The following is a 25114-nucleotide window of genomic DNA, read 5'->3' as shown; positions in this document are numbered from 1 at the left end:
TTTGGAGCCGCGACGGGGCGTGTGTGTGCGTGTGTGCGTGTGTGTGTGTGTGTTTTGGAGCCGCGACGGGGCGTGTGTGTGTGTGTGTGTCAAGTTGGAAGAAGAGGCGAGTGAGGTCCCTCGCTCTCCTTCCCCTTCACCGCAGCAACGGGGACACGGCAGGCAGCTGCAGCGATTTCCCAGGGTGGAGAGGGAGCCAACGACAACCGGGCAGGGAGGACCCCCCGAAACAGGAGGAAGGTGCAGAACCTTCCTCCAGCTCGGGTCAACATGCCCAGAGAGCGCCGTGGTCCTCGAGAGCCACTCGGACAGAGGGAGCCCGATCCGACCCTCCGATCCGACCCTCCTCCCGCCGACCCTCCTCCCGCCCTCCCATCCCGGCTTTACAGTGTGTGTGTGTGTGTGTGTGTGTGTGTCTGTGTGTCTGTGTGTGTGTGTGGTGGGGCAGGGGTATGGGTAAATTTCAACATCTGCGCAGCTCCGCTCTTTGGTCTTTGGAGGGGAACGGCTATTTCGGCAGTGTTTTTACTTCTGGCCACTCTCGACCCGGGGTGAGCGCATGGGGGGTGGTGGAGACGGCTGCGGAGTGATCGCGGGGAGGTGGATGGGTAAGCCTGGGTCTTCCAGGCAGGGAGATGGCTTTTAGGAAAAGACTACCCTGGCACCAGCGTTCGGAGAAAAAGGAACAGGATAGCGCTCGCTGTTGCGTGCAAAGGTGAACAACAAAGGACATTAATGTTGACTGATGAATACAGGAGGCTCCCTTCCTTTCCTCCTCCCATTTCAGGCGGGTTACAGTTCCCGTTTTTGTTGTTTGATTTCAGCTGGGTCGCCCCTTGACAGTTACTCCTTTAAGGGTTGAGACTATTAAGAAGCCAGGCACTCTGACAAGCCTGCAGCGGCCAAATGCAATTATAACCCCCCAGAAGGTCTAGCAGAGAGAAAGCATTGTGGATTTTACCACTCTTTTATTTCCTATAACGTCCTGTCCTGCCCACTGGTGTACTTTAAAAAAAAAAATTGGGGACAGATCTAGTGATTTAGATGATGTGTAGATATCTGCTTATGCTCTAAATTCATTTTCCTGCAATTTAAAAAATCTGGAAAGCCTTTCTAGGGAGTCACAGTCATGGGGGATTGCCTTTTTTTTTTTTTCAACTTTGCCTGGGGATAGGACTTTGGAGTATACTGAAAGAGATGTATGATTAAACAAAGTCATTCCCATATTTTACATTGGCTTCTATTCTGGACTGTGACTGATTAGCAAAACAAGTTTGTCTGGACCCACCTTTGAAAAAGGTTTCAGAGTATAAGAGGAGCCTTTGCCTAGTGCTCTACTGGCAAGGAGTAAATATTAGTGGTTGTTATTTTCCTTCTCATTGTCCTGTTTTTGAGGGGCAGATTAACCCTTGCTAGGAAAAAGACGTTGCTATTGCTGAACTGGTGAGGAACCAGAGGGCATCGCCTCCTAACCGGCTTTAATATTCAATGCAGGAAGCACAGACTCATCCAGGCAACACTGTCCCGCTTGGAGTCGATCCCAGATGTTGCTTTCTTCCAAGTGTTAAATTATACAGATTATGGATGGGATTTATTTTCTTGATTTCTTTATGTGCCGGGTCACAGCTGGGGTGCTGGTATCGATTAGTTCATCTCTCGCCTTTCTTTACAAGCTGTGGGCAGAGGCTTAAAAACCACTCTGGGATTTCCTGGAATGGCAAACCGGATATTATCAGTCAAATGTTTTGGGCTGCAGCAGACACCTTGGTTTTGTGTGGTTGTGATTTGGTTGCAGAGTAGGGAGAGGTAAAAGGGTTGTGCACATGTTTGAGAAAAGCAGGTTGAGTGAGATGAAAGGCAATAGCAGTGATGGGTCTTCTGAGGGGTCTTCTGCCCAAAAGTATTGCTGCTGTCATTCTCATGTATACAATATCACACATACAGAATGTTAATAATCTTTATTATTAATTTCGGAGCATTTAGATTGTGGAATGCTTAGCTGTTTTTTAGAATCAATCTGTTAAGTGTGTGTGTGTGTGTGTGTGTGTGTGTGTGTGTGTGTGAAATTTTTGCTAGGATACTTATGTGTGGACTTCATTTTTCACCATGGAGAGCACTATTTGTAGCTGCTTATACAGCAAGTTTCTTTTTTTAACCTTGGTTAGTTATATGTTTTTCTCATTTAGTTCTTACAAATACTAAAGAAAAGATTTTACAGGCACAGATGTTTGACTGTTATTGGGTGTAGTAGTAATTCAATTTCCTCATTCTTTGAAATAAATCAGTCTTTGTAACTTAAAATACCTGATGTTTCAGTGTAGATTGTATATTTCTGCAATGAGACTTCCTATGTACCATCATTTATGTATGAGATAATTATGTCTGTGTTTTTATGATTCAATTTCCAGCAACATACTATAAACATGGATAACATTACTAAATTTTTATACCTGTAGTAAGCTGTATCAGAGATAGAAATTCCTTTTCAAATCTGATGTGTGGTCACTATTTATATTTAATTAATGAATGATCTTAAAGCAACATATACTCAGTCATCTACCTAGATTTTCTGATTCTAGGGAAAGGCGTAGTGATAAAGTTATAGTCCTGAAGAATAGGGAACCTTGTCTTTTTAAAAGCATGTTAGGCCAGCACAATGATAGGCAGATTTTGTCTTAAGAGATTCTAATTGATGCCTGGTCCTAGTCTAGACATTGCTGCTAGCCATGTAACCTTAGGTAAGTCACTTAACCTTTCTGGATGCCAGCCTCCGTCTCAAGTGCTACCTAATATCCTTCTTAGTACTAATTTTGTAGAGCTCTTTCAACCAAATGTATCCTTTGGTTAGAAAAACATTTCCATGGTGTAGAGAGTGCTGTGAGAAAGACACTTTTGTTGTGACACATCCCACATGGCTTTTAAGAAAGATCAGAGGTAAGCAAAAGCTACCTGGCAAGCTGCCAGAAACCAAGGTGATGGTTACTCACTTTTTCAATCTGTTTGTCTTTCACTCTACTAAAATTTTATTTTTAATTGTATATTTTAGTAATAATTATATAGTTTTTAAAGACTTTTTAAAAAATAATTTTAGAGACAGGATCTTGCTATTTTACCCAGCTAATCACAGGCATAATCATAGTGCACTATAATTTCACACTCCTGGCCTCAAGCAATCCTCCTACCTCAGTCTCTTGAGTAACTGGGATTATAGGTGCATGCATCCTTGACCAGCTATATAAATGTATGGTGTACAATGTGATGGTTTGTTATAAGTTTACAAATGTAGAATGATTAAATAAGGCTAACAAGTTCATCACCTCACATAATTACCATTTTTATGGTGAAATCATTTAAAATATACTTTTCTAGAAATTTTGAAACATCCAGTGCATTGTTTATTGTGGTCACTGTTCTGTAGATATAACTGTTAGAATGACTCTATGAAAAAGAAAAGAAAGATTACAAGTGTTGGTGAGGGTATGGAGAAAAAGAAACACTTGTGCATTGTTGGTAATGTAAATTAATACAGCCATTATGGAAAATAGTATGGAGGTTCCTCAGAAAACTAAAAATAAAATTACCATATAATCCAACAATCCCACTACTGAGTAGGTACCCAAAAGAATAGGAATCAGCATGCTGAAGAGAGATCTACGCTCCTGTGTTTACTGCAGGACTCTTCACAACAGCCAAGATGTAGAAGCAACTTAGGTATCCATCCACAGGTGAATGGGTAAAGAAAAGGTTCTATATGGACACAATGGGAGACTGTTCAGCCCCCCAAAAGGAAGACATTCCGTCATTTGCAACACCATGAAGGACATTAAGTGAAATAAGCCAGGCACAAAAAGATGAATACTGCATGATTTCACTTATATGCAGAATTTAAAGAAGTTGAACTCATAGGATGTCTGCCAGAGTCTGGGGAAAGAGGATGGTTGGAAAAGGGGGGATGTTGAACAATGGGTACAAAATTTTAGTGAGCGTTAGTGATCCACTGTGCAGAATGGTGATGAAAGCATTCTTGATTGCCTCCTGGCACACTTCCTCAGATCACTATCTGCCTCCTGCATGCCCTGGTCTGTCACTCCATCCCCACCACTCCCCACTTTAAAGGGGTAGGAATTATTCACAGAGAAAGCTGAGACCATTGCAAATATGTTTCTGTGTTCATTTGTCCAACAGGCATTTGTGCATGGATTCCCAGGTAAATCATTGAGTCTTCCTGAGCTGCAGACTGCACCTCTCAAACAACCAGATGTTTTACATGGGTGAGCCCAGTTAAGCTTTGTGGAAGAACATGGGCTGGATTAACCACTGCAAAAAAAATCCATGATCCTTATAAGAAATAAAACTTACAACAGGCCGATCTGAAGGTCACAACTATCATTTAAAAAATAAAGTATATGGCACCGGTATCACAAACTCATCACAAATCTTCCTGTCCTTTATTTCTCTTGAAGGGGTTTTTGAACTTATCTGGGTAGGAATTATGTTTCTTTTAAAGGCCTTTTCTATTATATTTTGGGTGAAATCTATAGATGTATCTTCTCTTATTCTTACAGAAACTTTAGAGAGCTTTCCCCTCAAAAGGGTATTTTTTTTTTTTCTTTGAGCCTTTGTCTCACTCTGTCACCCAGGCTGGGCTCAGGCAATTCTACCTCTCTCACAACACCAAGCTAATTCTAGTTTTTTTGTTTTTTGGGGTTTTTTTTGTAGAGATGAGTTCTTGCTATGTTGCCCACCCAGGCTGATCTTGAACTCCTGGGCTCAAGCAATCCTCCTGCCTCAGCCTCCCAAAGTGGGTGAGCTGAGATTACAGGGGTGAGTCACCGCATCCTGCAGAAGGGTGCTTTAAAGGTAGCTTACATGAGAGAGTTATGAGGATGTGTCGCCTTTACTCTTAACTTTTTGCAGTTTTTTAGCTGATAGTTCCTTAAAATATTTCCTATTGTGGTATCAAGATGCATCTTGGTAACGTATGGTGTTAAATAATGATGGGCTGCTTGGGATTGTTTGTGCCATTTAGAACCTGACATAGGATTCTAAATTTTATATGGGAAGAAAAGAGGAATGATTTATACCTCCCAGTAAAATACCTCTGAAGGGCTATGTAGACAGTGGGATAGCAGTAGATGTTCTTGATTTAGCCTCCTATGGAAATAGCCTCCTATGGAAATAGCCTCCTTTTGGTTGTTCTCCTAAGCGATGATTCTTCTTTAAGACCCCCACAGCCACATAGAAATGTAGTTCTTCTTCTTCTCTGGTCTTTTCTCCAGACATTGGTAGGGTAGTACTACAAGGAAGAGTGTAAACATTTCAAAAAATTTAGGTCTTCTTGCCTCTAGCTCTACTCTTTACCAAAAGAGACAATGTTTTCAGAATTATCTTTGATATGGTATGTCTAAGTTTCTAGCATAATGACTTTATGCTGTGAGTATATATGTCAGAGAAATATTAAGCTCTAAGGAAACCCATTCAAAATGCTGTAACTTTGACACATCAATTCAGTGTTTTATAGGAATAAAGGTTGTGAAATTATTTTATTGGAGTCTGTCCTTTGAAGTGGAATGATAATTTCTATTTAAGAGATGAGAGAACAATTTCATAGTTTAAGTGATATATTATAGATTATTAGCTTTTAATCTCTTTTGACAATTATCCATAATAAGAAATACATTTAATTTCCTGGCCTAATATATACACAACCTCTAGTACCACCCCAGGTACATGTAATTGAAACAATACTTGCCCATACTCTGTGTGCCATTCTATTATTTTTTGTTTTAAGAAATGCTGGTCACTCAATTGACTTATTAATAGGTACTGACCCCCAACTTGAAAACATTGCTGTAAATGCCACATTTGTGATACAGGAAGGACCACGTTGGGTTTTTCTGTCAAGTTCCTTTCATGACATTAGCAAGGAGTTGATGTTTTCTAATAGTCAGATATGTGTGTTTATTTTGACTACGTAATTCAAAATCTGCCTTCTTATATGTTATTTCTCATTAAAAATGGAATAAATATTCAAAACCATCACATATATTATGTAAGTTGTCTCTTTAAATTCACATGTGTCTTCCTACTGGGACCTTTTTCTCAAGGATTGGGGTCAACTACATATTGTACATATTGGGGTCAACTACCAATATTGTACTCTTCTGTTTCATTTCTTTTGACAACATTCTCTGGGCACTATAGCAGAAGAACAAAGATAATGTGTCTACTGAGGTGTATTGCCAATTGTAGGATTACCACCCACCATTCTTTATCACCTTTTTAATGCTGTTGATCATTATCAGAAGGACAAGACAACTTGTATAACTTGTCTTAAAAAACTGAACTGGGGCCGGGCTCGGTGGCTCAGCCTGTAATCCTGCACCTTTGGGAGGCTGAGGTAAGTGAATTGCCTGAGCCCGCGGGTCTGAGACCCGCCTGGGCAGTGAGACCTCATCTCTACAATAAATCAAAAAATCAGCTGGGCATGGTAGCGCATGCCTGTAATTCCGTCTACTTGGAAGGCTGAAGCGGAAGGATCGCCGGGAGCGGCCACTGCACTCCAGTCTGGGCGACAGAGTGAGACCCCAACTCAAAAAACAAAACAAAACAACAACAACAACAACAACAACAAAAAACTGAACTGGGGAACTCCCTTGGGTCCCCTCCCACTGTGGGAGCTTTTCTGTCTTCTCAGTAAATCCTGCTTTCAAAAATTTTTTTAAAAAACGATAACTTATTTGGCCAGTATAACAAAATAATAAAGATATAAATTTCTCCATGCCTATCTTCATTTAAGTAATTTAAAGTTACTTAAGGAACAACTGTTATACTCTGCAAATGCTAGGATGTCATTGGATACTTACTGAGTAAATAAAAATCACCAAGAATGTGTTAACACCATTTGGTAATATAATTGCAATAAAACTGATATGCAATACCTTGCTGATTGTATTAGAAATTAACATGATCATTTTGGAAACTTTTATATAAAAGCAATACAAAATAGCACTTATGGAGTGCTTGCAAAATGTCAAACACAGGCGGGGCATGGTGGCTTATGCCTGTAATCCCAACACTTTGGGAGGTGGAGGCAAGAGGATTGCCTGAGTTCCGGGGTTTGAGACCAACCTGAGCAACACAATGAGACATAGTCTGTCAATAAATAAATAAAAAATCATCCAGGCATGGTGGCATGTACCTGTGGGTCCAGCTACTTGGAAGGTTGAGATGGAAGAATCACCTGAGCCCAGCAGGTCAAGGCTGTGGTGACAGTGAGTGTGCCACTGAATTCCAGCCTGGGTGACTGAGTGAGAGTCTGACTCAAAAAAAAAAAAAAAAAAAAGTCACACACAGTTCTAAGTGATTGTCTTGTATTGTCATTTAATCCTCCATGAGGGAAGCTTCAATGATCACTCATATTTTACAGAAATCTGAGTCATAGAGTTTAAGTGACTTGCTTAAGGTCACACTGGAGATGATTGAGTTAGGACTGAAAACTAAGACGTCATGCATGGAAACTGCTGTCTTAGCCATTATGTTGTATTGCCTAATATTACGGTTGCTGGCAGCTGTTTGAATTGGTAATTCCGCTCCCCAAAGTTTACACACACACAAAAATCAATAGCAGCAAAGCACCTTATACATAGAGTTGTCCCTTCCATGTTGTCTGTGAAACAACATACGTGACCGTATAATAGTTAAATCAGTTTTGGTTATGAGGACATCAGAGTATCATACAATCATGAAATGGGATAATTTCATAAACAACACTATTTCAAAAACACCATGAGTAAAGAGAGGCTATTGAAGTAACAGAGTTGAGAGATAAATACTTGAACCAGGTTAACAATACTTTTCGTGGTGAAATGTCAGTGGACTTGAGAGATATTTAGAGAATAGAAGCACAATATGGCTTGGAATTGGATGTGAGGAGTTACAGAAAGGTAGAAGTTTAGGATGTTGTCTAAGTTCTGGCTACTATAACCAAATATCATAGATTGGATGCTTAACAGAAATATATTTCTCACAGTTTTAGAGGCTGGGAAATGCTAGAGTCAGTTCTAGCGAGGGCCCTCTTCCTGATTTTGCAGAGGGACACCTTCTGGCTGAACCCTCACATGGCATATGGAGGTAGCCAGCAGAAGAGGAAGCAAACTGTCTCTCATCTCTTCTTATAAGAGCACTAATCCTGTCACTTAGACTCCACCCTCATGATCTAATTACTTCCTAAAGGCACTACCTCTAAATGCTGTCATACTGAGGAGTAGGGTTTCAATATGTGAATTTTGGGGGCGCAAAGACATGTAGTTTATGGTAGATGTCTTCTTGATTTCTGGCTTGGGCAACTGGATTAATATAGATGCCATTCAACAAGAGACATTGTTTTCTAGGCAGGTCAGGTTTATCATGTAAGATTAAGAGTAAGCCATCCAGCACTTTGGGAGGCCGAGGTGAAAGGATTACCTGAGCCCATGGGTTCGAGACCAGGCTGGGCAACATGGCAAGACCTCATCTCTACAATAAATCAAAAAATTAGCTGGGTGTGGTGGATGTGCCTGTAGTTCCGGCTATTTGGAAGACTGAGGCAGAAGGATCTCCTGAGTCCAGCAGGTCGAGGCTGCGGTGGCCCTGAGCATGCCACTGCACTCCAGCCTGGGCAACAGAGTGAGACAGCAACTCAAAAAAAAAAAAGTTTGATTGGGCCACCTTCAGTTTAGATACCTTCAAAACATTCAGGTGACAATGGCTCGTAGGAAGTGGGTCTAGAATAAAACAGAGAGGTTCTGGGCTGAGGAGCATGATTAGAGAGCATGATTAGGTTTATTTGTGATAACGGAAGCAATGGACCTAGAAGAGACTTCACAAATTGTTTTAACTTTGATTCTGTCGTCTGCCTTTCCATTCTAAGTTTTAAAGTGACAGACGCAGCCAGGCATGGTGACTCACATCTGTAATCCCAGCACTTTGGGAGGCCTAGGTAGAAGGGTTGCTTAAGCCCAGGAGTTCAAGATCAGCCTAAGCAACATAAAGAGACTTTACCTCTATAAAAAATAAAAAAAATTAGCCAGGTTTGATGATGAGTGCTTGTAGTCCCAGCTACTTGGGAGGCTGAGGCAGAAGATCGCCTTAGCCCCGGAGGTCAAGGCTGTAGTGAGCTGTGATCAGGCCATTGCACTCTAGCCTGGGTGACAGAGTGACATCCTGACCAGATAAACAAACAAACAAACAAATAAATATCAAACCATGAATTCCAAAGAGTAGCCATCTTGAAGCATTTTATTAATATGGCACAGAAGACTCTGAAATAAGAAATATTAGCTGTCCATTTAGAGTTGGTAGTAAACTAAATTTTATGGTCTTTTCCTGCTTTCCACTAGTGCATTGCCTAGCTAAGGCATTAGTTATTTCTATATCTGTGACAGTTTTCTCCCTAACAAATATTTCATGCCAGATTGTGCATGTTTGTGAGATTTCCCCAAAAGGATGTTGAAAAACAGAATGCACAAATAATATTTCAATAAACAAGATTTATGTATCTCTCAAACAGCATTTAAGTATGTGCACACATACAAAAATAGGAAAATGCTCAAATATCTAAAGCAATAGATTTGTACATATAGGGATTTTTTTGTGTGTGTGATGGGAGAGGCTAAATATGTAATACCGCTTAGGAACCACAGGTCAAATTTAGAATTCTTAGAGTTCTAATACCGCCTTCTGGAAAAAATATGTGATTTTGAAGTAAGGAGTTCCAGCTTACAATGGCATTAGGCTGCCTTCTCCTAATATAGATGCTCATAACTAACAACTGAAATGCCCATAAATGCACAGAAAGAGGCAAACAGTAATAATATTAAAAATCAAGTCCAGCAGAAAGTCTGTTGCCAAAATTGGGAGGAAATTCCCCAAGGCAAGTTGAGCTGGATTAAGAAAACTAATCGGTGATACACCATGAGGACTATAGTTAATAATAATAAATTGCGACTGGGTGCCGGGGCTCATGCCTATAATCCCAGCCCTTTGAGAGGTTGACATGAGAGGATTGCTTGAGGCCAGGAGTTCAGTACCAGCCTAGGCAACATAGTGAGACCTCATCTCTACAAAAAATAGCAAAATTACCTGGGCATGCTAGTGCATCCCTGTAGTCCCAGCTACCCAGGAGACTAAGGTGGGAGGATTGCTTGAACCCAGGAGGTCAGGACTGGGGATGAGTAGTGACATTGTAACTACACTCCAGCCTGGGTGAAAGAGTGAGACCCTGACTCAAGATATAAAAATAAAATAAAATAGTGAATTGTATACTTGAAATTTACTGAGAGAGAAGACCTTAAGTATTCTCACTACAGGGGGAAAAAAGGTAATTGTATGAAGTGATGATGGATATGTTAATTAGTTTGATTGTGGTAATCATTTCATAATATATGCATATATATTTAAGGTGATATAAACATCAGTTCATATGTCTTAAGTATACACAGTTTTTGTTTGTCAAATATACTTCAATAAAGCTGAAAAAAAAAGAGAGAAAGAAAACCTACTAGTGGCTTTTGTCTGCCTTCCTTATTAAGCACAGCGACCTCAATGACCTTAATAATAGAAAGCTGGAGAAAGAGCCCATTGCCCCTCACTGTCACCAGCTTAGAGGCTGGGCCAATGGATCTGACTTGGAACATGTCCTTTACTGCCTGAGGCATCTGTGGTCTTCATCTTGTTACCCCATCCTTCTACTTCCACTGAGAGATGACAACTCTCAGAAACATCTGAGACAGACGGTAGGTAGGTGGGTGGATGGGCGCAAAAGAGTCTACAGAGAATGCCACTTCATCTTCAAGAAATGTACCATGGTCTTCCTAAGAAAAGTGACTTCGCGGAGACCCTTCAATGAACTGCAGTAACAAAACTTCCTGGATATGGTAGTTTTTCTTGCTGTCTATTGGTGACAGAGAAGGAAGCAGTAGGATAAGATATAATTTTACCTGAATTGCTCGAAAACTATGGTATATGGTATGTGCTGACTTACAACTGGGAACTTACTTGGTTTGGAGCTGTTCATATCAACTAGACTTTGAACGAATACCTGAAAGGGGAATTGAACACACGCTTTTATTCTTAGCCCCATCCTTAACACCTTGAAGAGGTTCAAGACCCAGGTTGCATTTGTCAGTAATCACATTTGCATTTCTACGAAAGAAGAAAAGCAACTACATCTGGAAACAGGCTTCTGTCATCTCGTAATGAACTAAAACATGGCTGTTTTCAGGAAAACAAGGGAGAGCACAACATTTATATGGGAGGCTTTTGAAAACTACCAACACGTGTATTTGTCCACCCCCCCCGGCCCCCCCCGCCGTATATTGTTCCCTCTGTGTCAGAGAGAAGGTTGGTGGGAGGGTGGTTGGTGGGACCCTTCTGGATATGAAATTTGAAAATCTTTGATAACCACCTCTCCCCCAACTTGCGAACCACTTTCGTAAACCAAGTGATTTATTGTTCAGTTTATTTTTTGTTGTTGTTAGTTTTTGTTTGTTGTATGTTTGTTTTTTAAGAAAGACAGAGTCTCACTCTGTCGCCCAGGCTGGAAGTGCATGATATGATATCTCGGCTCACTGCAGCCTCAAACTCCTAGGCTCAAGCAGTCCTCCTGTCTCAGCCTCCCATGTAGCTATGTGCTACCATGCCTGGCTAATTTTCTTAAATTGTTTTTTATTTTCAGAGATGAGGTCTTGCTGTGTTACCAAGTCCGGCCTTGAACTCTTGGGCTCAAGCAGTCCTCTTGCCTCAGCCTCCTAAAGGGTTGGAATTACAGGTGTGAGCCACCACGCCCAGCCTATTGTGTAGGTTTTTTTTTAAGAGTATCATTATCTCCTTGAAATCTTTAAGCAGAAATGTAAAGGTTTGGTTCTATGTCTTTTTTTTTCCCTCTAAAATGGAGAGATCCTCTCTAACATTGGCAATCAGAGGTAGACAGGTTTGGGAACATGGCTATGTATATATATCAAGTAAATGAAAACAACCCCAAGCTAGGTCCTATATGAAACACTATTCACCATCCTGGGAAAAGGAGAAAGTCTGTTCTCCATTCTTCTGAGACAGACAAAGTTGCCTGAGGAATGTGTGAAGCCTCTTAATAACAGGCTCAGATCTTAGCCAGACTCTTGAAGAAACAAGAGAACCCAAAACATAAATAGGTAGTTCTGTCAAGAATGAAGAGAGGAGAAATATCTGAAGTTTTCTCCAGAAGTCTGGATGAAAAACATTAAAAATAAAATCTGAGGATTTCTACAAAATTGCATGTATAGTAAACGTTTGCCCCTTTTCCATTTTATTTTTTTAGGAGAACTATATTTGTATTAGTTGTATGCAAAGTTTCCTTTAATACTCCCATTTGCAGTTATAGAAATTGATTCAGAAGACTATGTTTTTGGCCCCAAGTTAGAAGAGGAAATATTATATATACATTATGTAAAAATTATTGTAATGAGTTTTAAAATGGGAAAAAACTTAGGAGAAGTGAAGATTTGGAATACAAATTATATGTTGTAATGTTGATAACAACCAATTGTTATAATTGAGGAGGTGGCATTATTATTTTGCCTTTATACTTTTTAGTAATTTGCAATATTAGCATGAGGTTTTTTTTTTTTTTGAGTTGGAGTCTCACTCTGTCGCCCAGACTGGAGTGCAGTGGCCGCTCCTGGCCACCGCAGCCTCGACCTGCTGGGCTCCGGCGATCCTTCCACCTCAGCCTTCCAAGCAGCTGGAATTACAGGCACGCGCTACCACGCCCGGCTAATTTTTTGATTTATTGTAGAGATGAGGTCTCGCCAAGTTGCCCAAACGGGTCTCAAACCTGCGGGCTCAGGCAATCCACTCACCTCGGCCTCCCAAAGCGCGGGATTACAGGCTGAGCCACTGAGTCCGGCCTTGAGGTTCTTTTATAGCCAGAAAAAAATTACATAAACACTTTTATGAGCTGAGCACTATTACCTATGAAGGGTTCTTTTCAGGAGTAGAGGTCAGACTGGTGGAAGTTGAATGTGGATAGCCCGAATTTAATTTGTCATTTGTGCCCAGGAAGTACTCTGTTCCAAAGTTTTAAGTGGCTTCCTTGTTATAGCAGTTTGATTACTTGTGATATTGCTGCCTTGGTCAATTTTTCAAAAGTCACAGTGAAGATGTGTTTTCAGATGACCTTGGTGTATAAGTCTTTGAAAAAAAACCCTAATCCCCTTTTTGTTTGTTGAAACAGTTTCAAATGAATTTACTTAAGATAAAAATGCTGTTGCCTTCATGAAGTGTCTGCTCAGAAGACCAATGTAGCTATCATTGTTCACTTTCCAATGTTCGGTAAAACTGTGTCCTGTGAGACTGTGGACTCAGGGATAATTTACACAAGAGAAACCTTTCAACTGTGTGAGTCAACAAGTTGAAGAGGTTTTGTTTAATAATTATGGAATAATGGGAATAAATTGCTTATTTATGGGTGCTATAGACTGAATGTTTGTATTCCTCCAAAATTCATGTTGAAGCCCTATCCTCCACTGTGGCTATATTTGGAGTGAAGAGGTAATTAAGATTAAATGAGGTCTTTAGGGTGAGGCCCTGATCTGACAGGATTCATGGCTTTATAAGAAGAGGCACTAGAGAACTCACTGTTCTTTCCACACTGAGGAAAGGCCATGAGAGGATACAGTGAGAAGGTGACAGTCTGCAAGTCAGAAATAAAAGTCCTTACCAGGAATAACCCTGCCAGACCTTGATCTGGGACTTCCATCCTTCAGAACTGTGAGAAAATTCATTTATGTTGTTTAAGATATCCAACCTGTGGCATTTTGTATGGCAGCCAGGGTAGGATAGTATGATGAGTTAAAGCAACTTTAGGCACTGTAAGAAGAAGGACAAAGAAAACAGAAGCAGGACTCTTGATGTCAGTGTAATCGATGTAGTTAGGGTAGGCCCTTTCTGTGGTATGAGATCTGACTCCTGGCCTACCTCTGGAAGCACAAGCTTGATTGAGTTAGACTTTCTGATGATGATGATCAACTAATAACCCCAGGCGTATACTTATTTGAATAATGGCATTTTTACAAAGTTGTTCACATTGTCTTGATCACTTTGGATGCCTTCAAGACAACCAACAGAGGCAAGGTCTTCAGATGCTTCATTTCTCTCTGCTACAATTATTTATAAAAACCTGGGATGACAGGCTTAGCCATCTGGGTTAGCATTGCAAGCAAGTAGTTGAAGTTTTATTAGATGAAACCTTGGTTTGGAGGATCAGGTCAAGTGTACTTTGTTTTTGAAAGGCATGGCTGTTGAATGCTGGGTTCCTGAAGAGAATAAAACATTATTTTGGAAGGAAATTTTTTTTTTCATTTTCTATCATCCTCGAGTATGTGTTTCCTGAGAGTAGCTAGTACCTTCCTCTAAAGGTTCACTTGCTGCATACTTTTTCCTTTTTGATAAAGATAAAAGCATTTTATATTACAAAATGCTGGTAGAAAAACTGTTGTTGCATGATTATTTATAGGCTGTGCCTACTATGTATAAGGCATTGTGCTAGCTTGATGGGCATCCAAAGAGATGTAGAACTGAATCCCTGGACAATGGAAGGTGCTAGAAATGTTTTATAGTTTTATCTCATTTAATTTACACAACAATTCTTACTTGTGTTACCTTATTTAAGGCAGTATATAAGTGTATCACAGAGAAATCAGTGTGATGCTTATGACAGATATTTCCCCCTCAAGCTTCAAAATGAAGATAAGGACTTGGGATGGTGATATTATTCACTTGTGTGCCTGAGGAAACAGTCCTGAGGAAGAAGGAGTGTCTCATATCCTGGAAAACTCAGAACTTGCACAAAAGAATAGAAGTTACATGTTGGGATGTTCTACATGAGAGTGAGTCACCAGCTGCTGAAATTGTCCAATATAAACAGCCAAGTGGAGTCATACTTTACATATCTGGAAAACCTTCTTCCTTTCCTCATGGGTAATTTCCCCCTCCCCCCCTTCCCCCACTTATTCCTGTCACCTGACTGATGTTACATATCTTAGGCATTTTTTGGTGTGGTTTCCTTCTAAGACTGGGCAGAGGAAGAAAGATGGATTCAGGGTTGATTATTCTCTTTCAAGAGATTTTTGGGAGGATAAGTAAAAACCATAGTATATGTTTAAATTACAGAAAATGAAGAGGGGGCAGGCAGAGGTAAAACTAGCTTTAAAAGGTGCCTGCTGACTGGGCTCGGTGACTCAGCCTGTAATCCCAACACTTTGGGAGGCCGAGGCAAGTGAATTGCCTGAGCCCGTGGGTTTGAGACCAGCCCAGGCACCTTGGCAGGACCTTGTCTCTACAATAAAATAAAAAAATTAGCCGGGCATGGTAGCATGCGCCTGTAGTTCTGGCTACTTGGAAGGCTGAGGCGGAAGGATTGCTAGAGCCCAGCAGGTAGATGCTGGGATGGCCATGAGCGTGCATGCCACTGCCTCCAGCCTGGGTGACAGAGTGAGACTCCAACTCACCAAAAAAAAAAAAAAAAAAAGGATGCCTACTTACCTGTGCAAGCCTTACAGCAAACCTGGAGAGGGTGAGTGATTTGTTGCAGGAGACCCATCTGGGGAGGGCTGAGATTCAGACTCACCTGTACCCATCTGAAGCCTGTAGTCCTTTCATGGTATCACACTCTTGTACTTGAGACGAAGGGCCAGAATCTGGAGGTACAGGCCCAGGCTTTAGGGGTCTGTGGACAGTGGTGAAGAAATTGATCACCATACTTTAATTTTTAAAGAAGAAGCTGGTATTAATACTAGTGTTATGTAAAATAAGTCCCACGTTGTCTTTTTGTTCTAGCATGAATCTTGTAGTCACGTGCTAACTGCCGGCGGGTGGGGTATGGACCAAGATGGTGATGGAGAGGCCACTAGGTGGCTTAGGAAGTGAGGATGGATGCCAGAGGCAACTAGGAGAATGAGGGCCAAGGACCAAACATGCAAATGACCTGAAGGAAATAAATGTGTGCTGTATGGAATGAGAATGGGCCAAGCCCTGGGCTAAGCCAGGCCTGACCAGGAACAAGGAGGAGTCCTATAGTGAAAATCAAGTCCAATCCCGGTCATAGTCCTAGCTACTCAGGAGACTGAGGTAAGAGGACTTGAGCTCAGGAATTCGAGGCAGCAGAGAGCTCTGATCTTGCTGATGAATAGCCACTGTACTCCAGCCTGGGCAACATAGTGAGACTCTGTCTCAAAAAAACCAAACAAAGTAAAACAACAAAGTCTGCAGGGATGGGTGACTAGAAAGAGGGGAGTTGGTTGGGAGAGGGGATCTGCATTGATTGTAGGAGCTATGGAAACCCTGAGGTCTGAGGCTTGTGGTTCCAATATTGGAAACCCTTACTCTACTGGCACCTGGGCCTTCTCACTTTGCCCCATCCATGCTCAGGGAAGCCTTGTCCTGCAGGGCCAAGGAGAGCTGATATGCTCCTTCATATGCTAGATAAGTAGCTCTCTGGAATTACTGCTGTTGCCTCCTAATTTGTTTCCGTCCTACAATCTGCTTTCTCTAGTATGTGCTTAGCACTTAAGCCACAAGTGACCTTTTCATAAAGCAAATGTGTTGATGTGGTTCACCTGAGAAAAAAACAAAAATAAAACTTTGAATGTTTCCTTTGCAGTCAAGATAAAGTCCAGAGTCATTTCTTGGCACACAAGGCCCCTCCTAAATCAGCGCCTGTCCTGTGTAGGCAGTTCTTCCTCTTGCACCATGTCCTCCATCCTAAAGAATCACTACAACTCTTCAGTGGCACAAGACTGCTTCAGGCCTGTTAGCTTCTGCATTTGCTGGAATTTTTTCTGGGCTGACCATCCACCTCCCCATTCTTTACCTGGAAAACCTAACTGCAATGCCTCTTTCAGAGTTTCCATTTCTGACTCCTCCCGGTAGAAATGAAAACTGCTCTCCACCTCTGTGCCACCTCTGTTCCATCTCTGTGCCCTGCAGCTGCCTCTCTCAGGGTCCTTGCTGCTGCTTTTTGGAACTGCCTACCTTTGCTACAGAGACGCTCTGTTGTTCAGCTTTGATTTTCCAGGAGGATAACATGAAGCTAACCTGTAATAGGCTCAGTAAGGGCTGGATCAGTGGATGAGCAGGTTTCTTGAATGAGGGAGGCAGTTCAGTGTGTTGTAGGTATTTGTTGTGTTTATATACCAGGTTGTCCAGAACATATAAACCAGGCTTTGTCTGAGTCGATGATGAGGTGACTGGAGTGGGGCAACCCTTCCATCCCAAAGTGTTGATTCAGAGGAAGACAGATATTTGTGAGAGAAGTGTTAGAATTTGTCAAAAGTAGATGAAATTAGTTATATAAAATCTGAAACATTTACTGTGGTTCTTTTTACTCTGTGACCTTGTAAAATTGCCATTGAAAAACTCCAGGTGGACAGTAAAGACAAGAAGCCTGCTTCATGATGTAACCCAGCACTTACCACTGAACTTCTTGAAATCAGGACTGAATTTTCTTTCTATTGTATCCTCTCCTCTTAATATAATATGTGCTACATAGCAAGTTGTAACTTACACAAAAATAAAAAATTTTTTTGAGTCAGTGTGTATACATGTTCAATAGAGTATTTACAAATGAAGTCTCTACAACATATGACCGGGGGATTCCACTTAAATGCCAGAGGATGCTCAGACACATCTGCTTGTCATATGCTCTGGCCACCGTGTAATGGTCAATTATAGAAAACCTGACTGATACAGGACATTTTTAGTATCTTGCAAATTTGGGGTACTTTTTCAACCTTTTAGTGATTCAGCTTTGTAATAGAAAATTTCCTACCACTGTTTTCTTCCAAATAAGAATATCCTGAGATAGCAAGGCAAGCTGTTATCAAAAGACAGAAACAAAACTCCTACCAAATATGAAATTAGCCATTGGTGAGAAATAGCATTTTCACTCTACTGCATAACCAAAACTGAATATAGAAATATATGGTATGCTGGAGAAATAGACTACAGTTGTTATTTATGGCTTCCCAGTTTTTATACATTTTTTTCATTAGAAATAGAATATGAATGAATGTTGTAGAATAGAATGTAATGAACAGTAACATTTTATTAGACCTGATCAGTCATACACATGTATGGTGTTGCAGGTTGTGCTTTGCACATGATGACTGGATTTGGGGTTGTCTCCACTGGGAAGAGGGACACCCTCTTTCTCATTTACAGTGGTGTTACATGGACTACCAGGAACCCTGAAGATTGTTGGTCTCCCTGACTTGGTACTGAACAAGTACTAATTTGAAAAGATATATACATTTATTAGTATAAAATGCTGCTTTTATTGGTTTTATATTTTGAGGCTCTGTATGAGAGTTTATTTAAAAAACAAACAAAAAAAAACTTTATTGTGAAAACCAAAGTTTGAAAACCACTGACTTGGCAGACTGCTTTGAAATTAGATAGAAATATTACTGGTAAATTGTGTTACAATAAGCTTTGAAGTTACTGTCTAGATTTTACTGTCAAGCTGACATCTTTCTGCTTTAAGTGGTGGTGGAGAAATCTTCTGCTGGGGGGAGCAGTTTGAATTGTCATGGAATTATTGCATTTTCCAGAACATATATGTCATGAGGCAGTTTGCACCACTGTTGTAATAAAGCTATTCAGGTCTGAAAAACATTTGTTTGATGGCATATTTCCTTAAAGCAGGGGTCCTCAACCACAGGGCCAGACCAGTACCATTCTGTGGAACCTGACCACACAGAGGGAGGTGAGCGGTGGGAGAGCGGTCAGTTCAGCAAAGGCATTAGATTCTCACAGGAGCACGAATCCTATTGTGAATGGCTCACGCGAGGGATCTAGGGTGTGTGCTTCTTATGAGAATCTAATGCTTGATGATTCTGCCCCCACCTCCCCATCCATGGAAAAATTGTCTTCCAGGAAACCAATCCCTGATGCCAAAAATTTGGTGACCACTGCTTTAACGTACCTATTTGCAAGAGTTAACAGGAGCTTATCTGATGAAAATAAGAGGCTAAGTTTCTGATTTTGGTTCTTTCATAACTGTGTGAATTCGGACGAAGCATTTATCTTCTCAGGGCCTCAGCTGTAAAATCAGAGTTAGATGAAGTGATTTCCAAGTTTTCTTGAGGTTCAAAAATTCATTGTAAGTTAGAGATTCCCCTGGGCACTCTGACTAGATGTCAGTGGAATTTGTCTGGAATATTCTATGTCTGAAACGTTTTGGTTTGTGTTCAGGTAACAGAAGGTGAAGTGTATGAGATCTTGATATCTACTGTGTGTACTCGTCTCTTCCACCAGATGATTACATTTACTACATTGATAGTTTTTTGTGTTATCTTGAAGCTCTTAGGCAATTCCTTGCAGAGTTTGGTTCTGTTAATTTTGGTATTTGATACATTTTATATAAAACCATGCTCATTTCCTAAATCTTTCACCCTTAACAGGGCATGCCAGGTTTATTAATTTATTTGGATAATTAAACACTGTATTTTTGAGTCACATTGTACCAATTCAAAGAAAATGTATTGGTTGAAGGGGTCAGATTTGGAAATATTTTTTTTCTGTAAGACTTCTTTTCTTTTTTAGCTGTGGAGAAAAGTTCAGAGTTGGAAATATATTACACTTAGCTGTCAAAAAAATCATTTTAGATCTCATTTTACATCCAAATTATAGCACTCACTGACCATACCGTGCAAGATTGGTCAGATTCCACTGACTGCTTGCGTTACTCCCCTAATTGGAAAAAATTAGGACTATTAATCATTATGACACAAGGCAAAATGTCATCATGACATGACATTCTTATTTTCCACCTGAGAAATGGTGGCTTCTGAAAGCAAAATCAAACCCTCCTTTCCCACATTCCCTTGCCATTTCTCTTTTGGCTGTAGTTCTTTGGAATAGATCAAAGACTTGTAAAAAGTAGGGGACCCCGAGACAGAGCAAGAAAACGTTGCTTCACTTTCATTCCACAGAAATAGCTGTTAAAATGAAAATAGGGTGGAGACAGAGAAATGACCTCATAAGAGGAGAAAACGTAGACATTTAAAGTTATTTGCATGTAGGTAATTGATGGAGACAGTCTTTTTAGGCATGGGGACTTCAAAGTGACTGACTCTGAATTTTCATTTTCCCTCCTAGATTAACTCAGAAGGGAAATGTTTTAAGCAATTTGCCAGAATTTTCTTATGAGCATAATAATTTTCTAGCTACAGAAGTAATTATGGTTGTAACACATGAATTATTTTGGTATTGAGTTCTGTAATTTCTTAGTGTGTTGGTGTATTTAAAATTTATTTGAGCAATTGCATGTTTTAAGGAGGATTTAAAAGAAAAAAGTAACTGACAAATGCTAGTCTAGCTCATGCTTGGCTTTAGAAAATATCTCTGTTTTTTATTTTTTTCTCCAGGCATCAGTATTAACAGCTTTTTAAAAAAGAGAAACAAAGATGTGTGTATAAAAAATTTAACTAGGAATCCCCTCCTCCTTGTCTTACCATTTTCAATAGCCATGGCATATTTGCTGGATGACTTTTATTTCTCTAATAAAAGAGACTTCTTTTATACGCCCCTTTTGTATCACCCTCCAAAGAGTTCTTGCAGTACTCTAAGGGGGAACTGACATTTTTTGTGTGTTTACAATATTTCTCGAAAGGAAATCTCTTGTGGCATATCTGGTGAACATTAGGTCCAAATGCTATGGTTTTTCTGTGAGTGTCTCATTAAGCACAGTGAGAAGATTCTTGTGTTTGCATTTCTCCCTTAGTACTAATGCTAATTTTATTTCAGATTGTTAATGCTACCATATCTAATGATGATGTCGAATATTATAGGCAGTACCTTGCGTTTCTATCACTAGTAAACATTTACTGAACTCTTACTCTGTGTCAGGCACTATGCCAAGGTTGTGTATGCATTGTTTCACTCAGTGCTCATGACACCTACATGATGTGGATACTATTCTTATCCACATTTTACAAATGAGAAACTGAGGCACAGAAATGTTCCGGCACCTGTCCGGGATCACAAGGCTGATGAGTTATGGAGCTGTGATACCTGGTACCTTTAATCACTATGCTATAGTGTCTCTTCGGTCATGTTTTGGTTGCTCGTTTGTTTTGTCTTGGAGGAGGGGCGGCGTGGTGGTGGTGTGGGACTAGGGTGTGTCCAATACTATAAAACTAAGTGACTGACAAAATTCACAGCAAATTAGCTGGGCGTGGTGGTACATGCCTGTAGTTCCAACTACTCGGGAGGCTAAGTCAGAACGATCACTTGAACCCAGGAGTTGGAGGTTGCAGTGAACTGTGATCTGCCACTGTACTCCAGCCTAGGTGACAGCGTGAGACTCAGACTCAAAAAAAAAAAAAAAAAATTCACAGTGTGTACTGAATCACATGTTCCCTCTTTTGAAACCAAGCAACCTCACCAGGATGCAGGGCTGCGGGATGGCTGTTGATGCACAGCCAAGGTGAGTGGTTGGCAGCCTGTGGTCTTGAAACCTCTGTGCTGAAGTGAGTCCTTGACCATCTGCTCCCTGTTGAGAACCCCAAGGATGTCCCAGAGAGGTTGCGCGGCCCTGTTGCAGTGCTCATCAGACGGGAATGTGGGCTGAGACTCAGTCAAGCAGAATATGCTTCCAGGAGGATGGGACTCGAGACACCTGCCCTACGTGTGCAGCTTGGACAGTCCCCCCACCAAAGTGACTTCTCCCCTCAGCTGCAGCCAGTGATGGCAGGCACCTTCCCACCTCGCAATAGTCAACACTGGTCAGGTGATCTATGAAAGACTGAATTCCACTTAGGAAAGGCAGTCTAGGAGTGAATTCATAATCTGGGAGGAGCAGGTTGTGAAAATAGACTCCATGAAGGTGAAGATACCTGCCTGTCATTTAGCGATGGGTCTGGGGTGGTGCCAGGGAGAACTGATGATAACACCATTGTGAAATTTAGCGTTGTGGTCAAACGGAGTGTCTTTTTTCTCAGGGGACTTTTACCCTAGATAGCTTCCTGATGGTGACCCACGTTCTGACTCCCTTGCGAAGTCATCAGGTCTCACAGAGTAAGACTTGGATGCTTAAGTCATCCCTTCCTGTGTGTAGAATGATAATGCCCCATTCCATTTAATGGGGCTTTCTACTAACTGGAATGCTTTCCTGCTGGTCCTCTTTGATCTGTTTAATTCTTTCGAAGTAAGCAGAAAGGGTTGTTCCCATTTTAATGATGACACAGTTAAGATACAGCAAATGAAGTGACTAGTGGAGTTCAGTCCTGCTGTTAGTTTGAAGGACTATCTCAGTTTGTTCTTCTGTGTACTTATTTTCCACATCTGCAGCAGCTTGACCATCTCCCACATGGTTTGTACATACCTGGGTCCATATCAAGTAGCAGATCAAACCAGATCCTGCCAGGCAGTCACTGTCATCAGATGAGAATAGCAGTGTGGCCTGTACTTCAATGCTGCATTTCCCAGGCCAACTGTGACCTCCACACTGCCGTGCTGTGTATACTGGGTGCTCTACAGTTCAGTACTATCGGTTTTTTTGGTTTGTTTTTGTTTTTTTAAGTCAAAGCTTACTCTGACACTTAGGCTGAAGTGCAGTGACATGATCATGGCTCACCACAGGCTTGACCTCCTAGGCTCAAGTGATTCTTCTGCCTCAGCCTCAAAAATGGCTGGGACTATGGGAACGTGCCAACACACCTGACTAATTTTCTTTCTTTTTTGTAAAGATGAGGTCTTGCTATGTTGCTCAAGTTGATCTCAAACTCCTGAATTCAAGCAATCCTCCCACCTCGACCTCCCAAAGTGCTGGTATTATAGGCGTGAGCTACCATACCTGGCCGAATTCTTTATCATTTTTATAAAATAACTATGTAGGTTTTTCTTTAATGTGGGAAGGGTCCTAAGCTTTAGTTTCTTGCTCTGTAAACATGGACAATATTACTTGCCTTGTTTATCTACCATATAATTATCATGATCAAGTGAGATCATTTTGGTGGAGCCATGTAAAGATAAAGTGCGTCACAAGCATGAGGGATTATTATGAATGCCCTTGAGTTCAAGATGGAAGTCAGCTCCAGTTAAAATAATTGGTCACGATATCATCCATAATCCCTTCTCTCAAGACCCTCAGCAAACTCTGCCAGGATGATTGTAGAGGACAGACAGATGTTATTGCTAAAGACTTTGAAGGGACAGAAAGGCTTCTCAAGTCACTTGAGAAGAATCTGGCCCACACTCTGGGAACCTGTGTCCAAGGCATGTAACTATAGGAACAGAGACCTATTGTCAGGGAAGACCTCTAGGGAACTGCATTTTTGTGAGGAGAGTCCATGCTATTCTGTCTGGAACTCACCAAAAGAAGGATAGTAGCTTGTACCTTTTGCTGCAAAAGGAAAAAGAAGAAACATGAATGACAAATTGGAGGATAAGCGCTATGAAACCTCACATCAGTTAGAGTTAGCCAAGGACCATATTGGAACATTCCTGCATGAGGGTGAGATGGAGGTTATAGCACCAGGCTGTGAAGACATTACCCAAGGCAGTGCCCACGGGAGGTGCCTGCTGGTTATACAGAGGGGAACATTTGGGAAAACCTGACCCTGCCTGGTTATATAAGCAAGTGGTGGTCACCTGTGCAGTTGTGTTTGTGCAGTTTTCATTGATATATGAGTTCCTCCTTTAGCCGAGCACTGTGCTAGGTGCCAGGTCTACATTGGAGAGTGAGGATTTTTAGACTTTAAAAAGCTTAGAAACTCACTCATCTGTTAAATATGCGTTAGGTTTGTGTGTTAGGCACACGTAGTGTGCTGAGGGCACAGAGATTGAAGAGTGAATCCTAAAGATCTCAAATTTGCATGGAGAGGACCGAGCAGGAGTCACTGATTATGGTCCTAGGAGAGGCAGGTTGGTTGTGACAAAAGTCTGCACAGACCTGGGCAGTGCATCCTGGAGAAGGTGATATCCAAATAGAGTTGAGAAGGTATTGTAGGAGTTACTAGGTGGACAAAATAGGAGAGGGCATTCCTGGATAAAGACACAGCATAATAACTGGGGAGATGACCTAGATTATTCCCATAAACATTGTCATCGTCATAATACTACCTGTATCTGACACATTACCTTACTCTAGTATCAGTGGTTCTCAATGTGATTGAACCACCTACCCCTCACTCCTGGGGTGTTTGGAAATGTGTTGTTTTTTGGTGGTTAGAGTGATTGGAAAGTCCTGCTGGCATTTATTGGACAAGGCTGGGTATAATACATGGCCTTCAATAGCAAGAACTGTCTGTCACACATGCCCATGCACCCTCTTTGAGAAACCCAGGTTTAAATCCTGGTAGACATAATCCCATGAGGTGACGAGGCAGTGAGCATGCCTACCGTTTTCAGTGAGGGCATGAAAGCCACAGTCACACAGTTTTCAGACCATCAGTGGAGTCTGGAATCCTTTTCTTATCAATACCTTTTGTTTGAAATTTCTTTTGTCCTTTCTGGTTTCCATGTCTCACTGATGTCTTGCTTTATAAAATTGTAGGTAATACCTTATGTTGATAGTATCTTTGTTAAGAGCTAACACTTGGCTGCTTGTATGTCTTCTTTTGAGAAGTATCTATTCATATCTTTTGTCCACTTTGTAATGGGGTTGTTTGTTTTTTTGTTTTCACACATTTGAGTTCCTTGTAGATCCTAGATGTTAGGCTTTTGTCATATATACAGTTGGCCAATATTTTTTTCCCAGTCTGGTGGACTGTCTCCCTGCTCTCTCAATGGTTTCTTTGGCTTTGCAGAAGCTTGTCAGTTTGGTGCGGTCCCACTTGTCTATCTTATCTCTCATGGCATGGGAACTTGGGGTTTTGACCAGGAATTGGTTGCCAGTTCCAATTTCCATAAGGGTGTCTCCTGCATTTTCTAAGGTTCTTATATGAGGTTTTACATTTAGGTCTTTGATCCATTTAGAGTTGATTTTTGTGTGTGGTGATAGGTAGGGCTCTTCTTTTAATCTTCTGCATGTGGTCAGCCATTTTTTCCAGCACCATTTACTGAATAGGTTCTCTTCTCCCTAATGGTTGATAGT

The 25114-nt window shown here is 41.0% G+C and overlaps 1 protein-coding gene across 1 annotated transcript in view; it reads left to right on the top strand.

Moving 5' to 3' along the window:
• DOCK4 (dedicator of cytokinesis 4) overlaps window positions 1-25114 on the top strand; it is a 534984-nt gene that overhangs the window by 486 nt on the left and 509384 nt on the right. The window lies entirely within an intron of this gene.

This window comes from Carlito syrichta, unplaced genomic scaffold, assembly GCF_000164805.1.
Source record: "Carlito syrichta isolate Samal-C Ts95f unplaced genomic scaffold, Tarsius_syrichta-2.0.1 Scaffold306577, whole genome shotgun sequence".
NCBI classification, from domain to species: Eukaryota; Metazoa; Chordata; class Mammalia; order Primates; family Tarsiidae; genus Carlito; species Carlito syrichta.
This window is presented reverse-complemented; position numbering and strand designations above follow the sequence as displayed.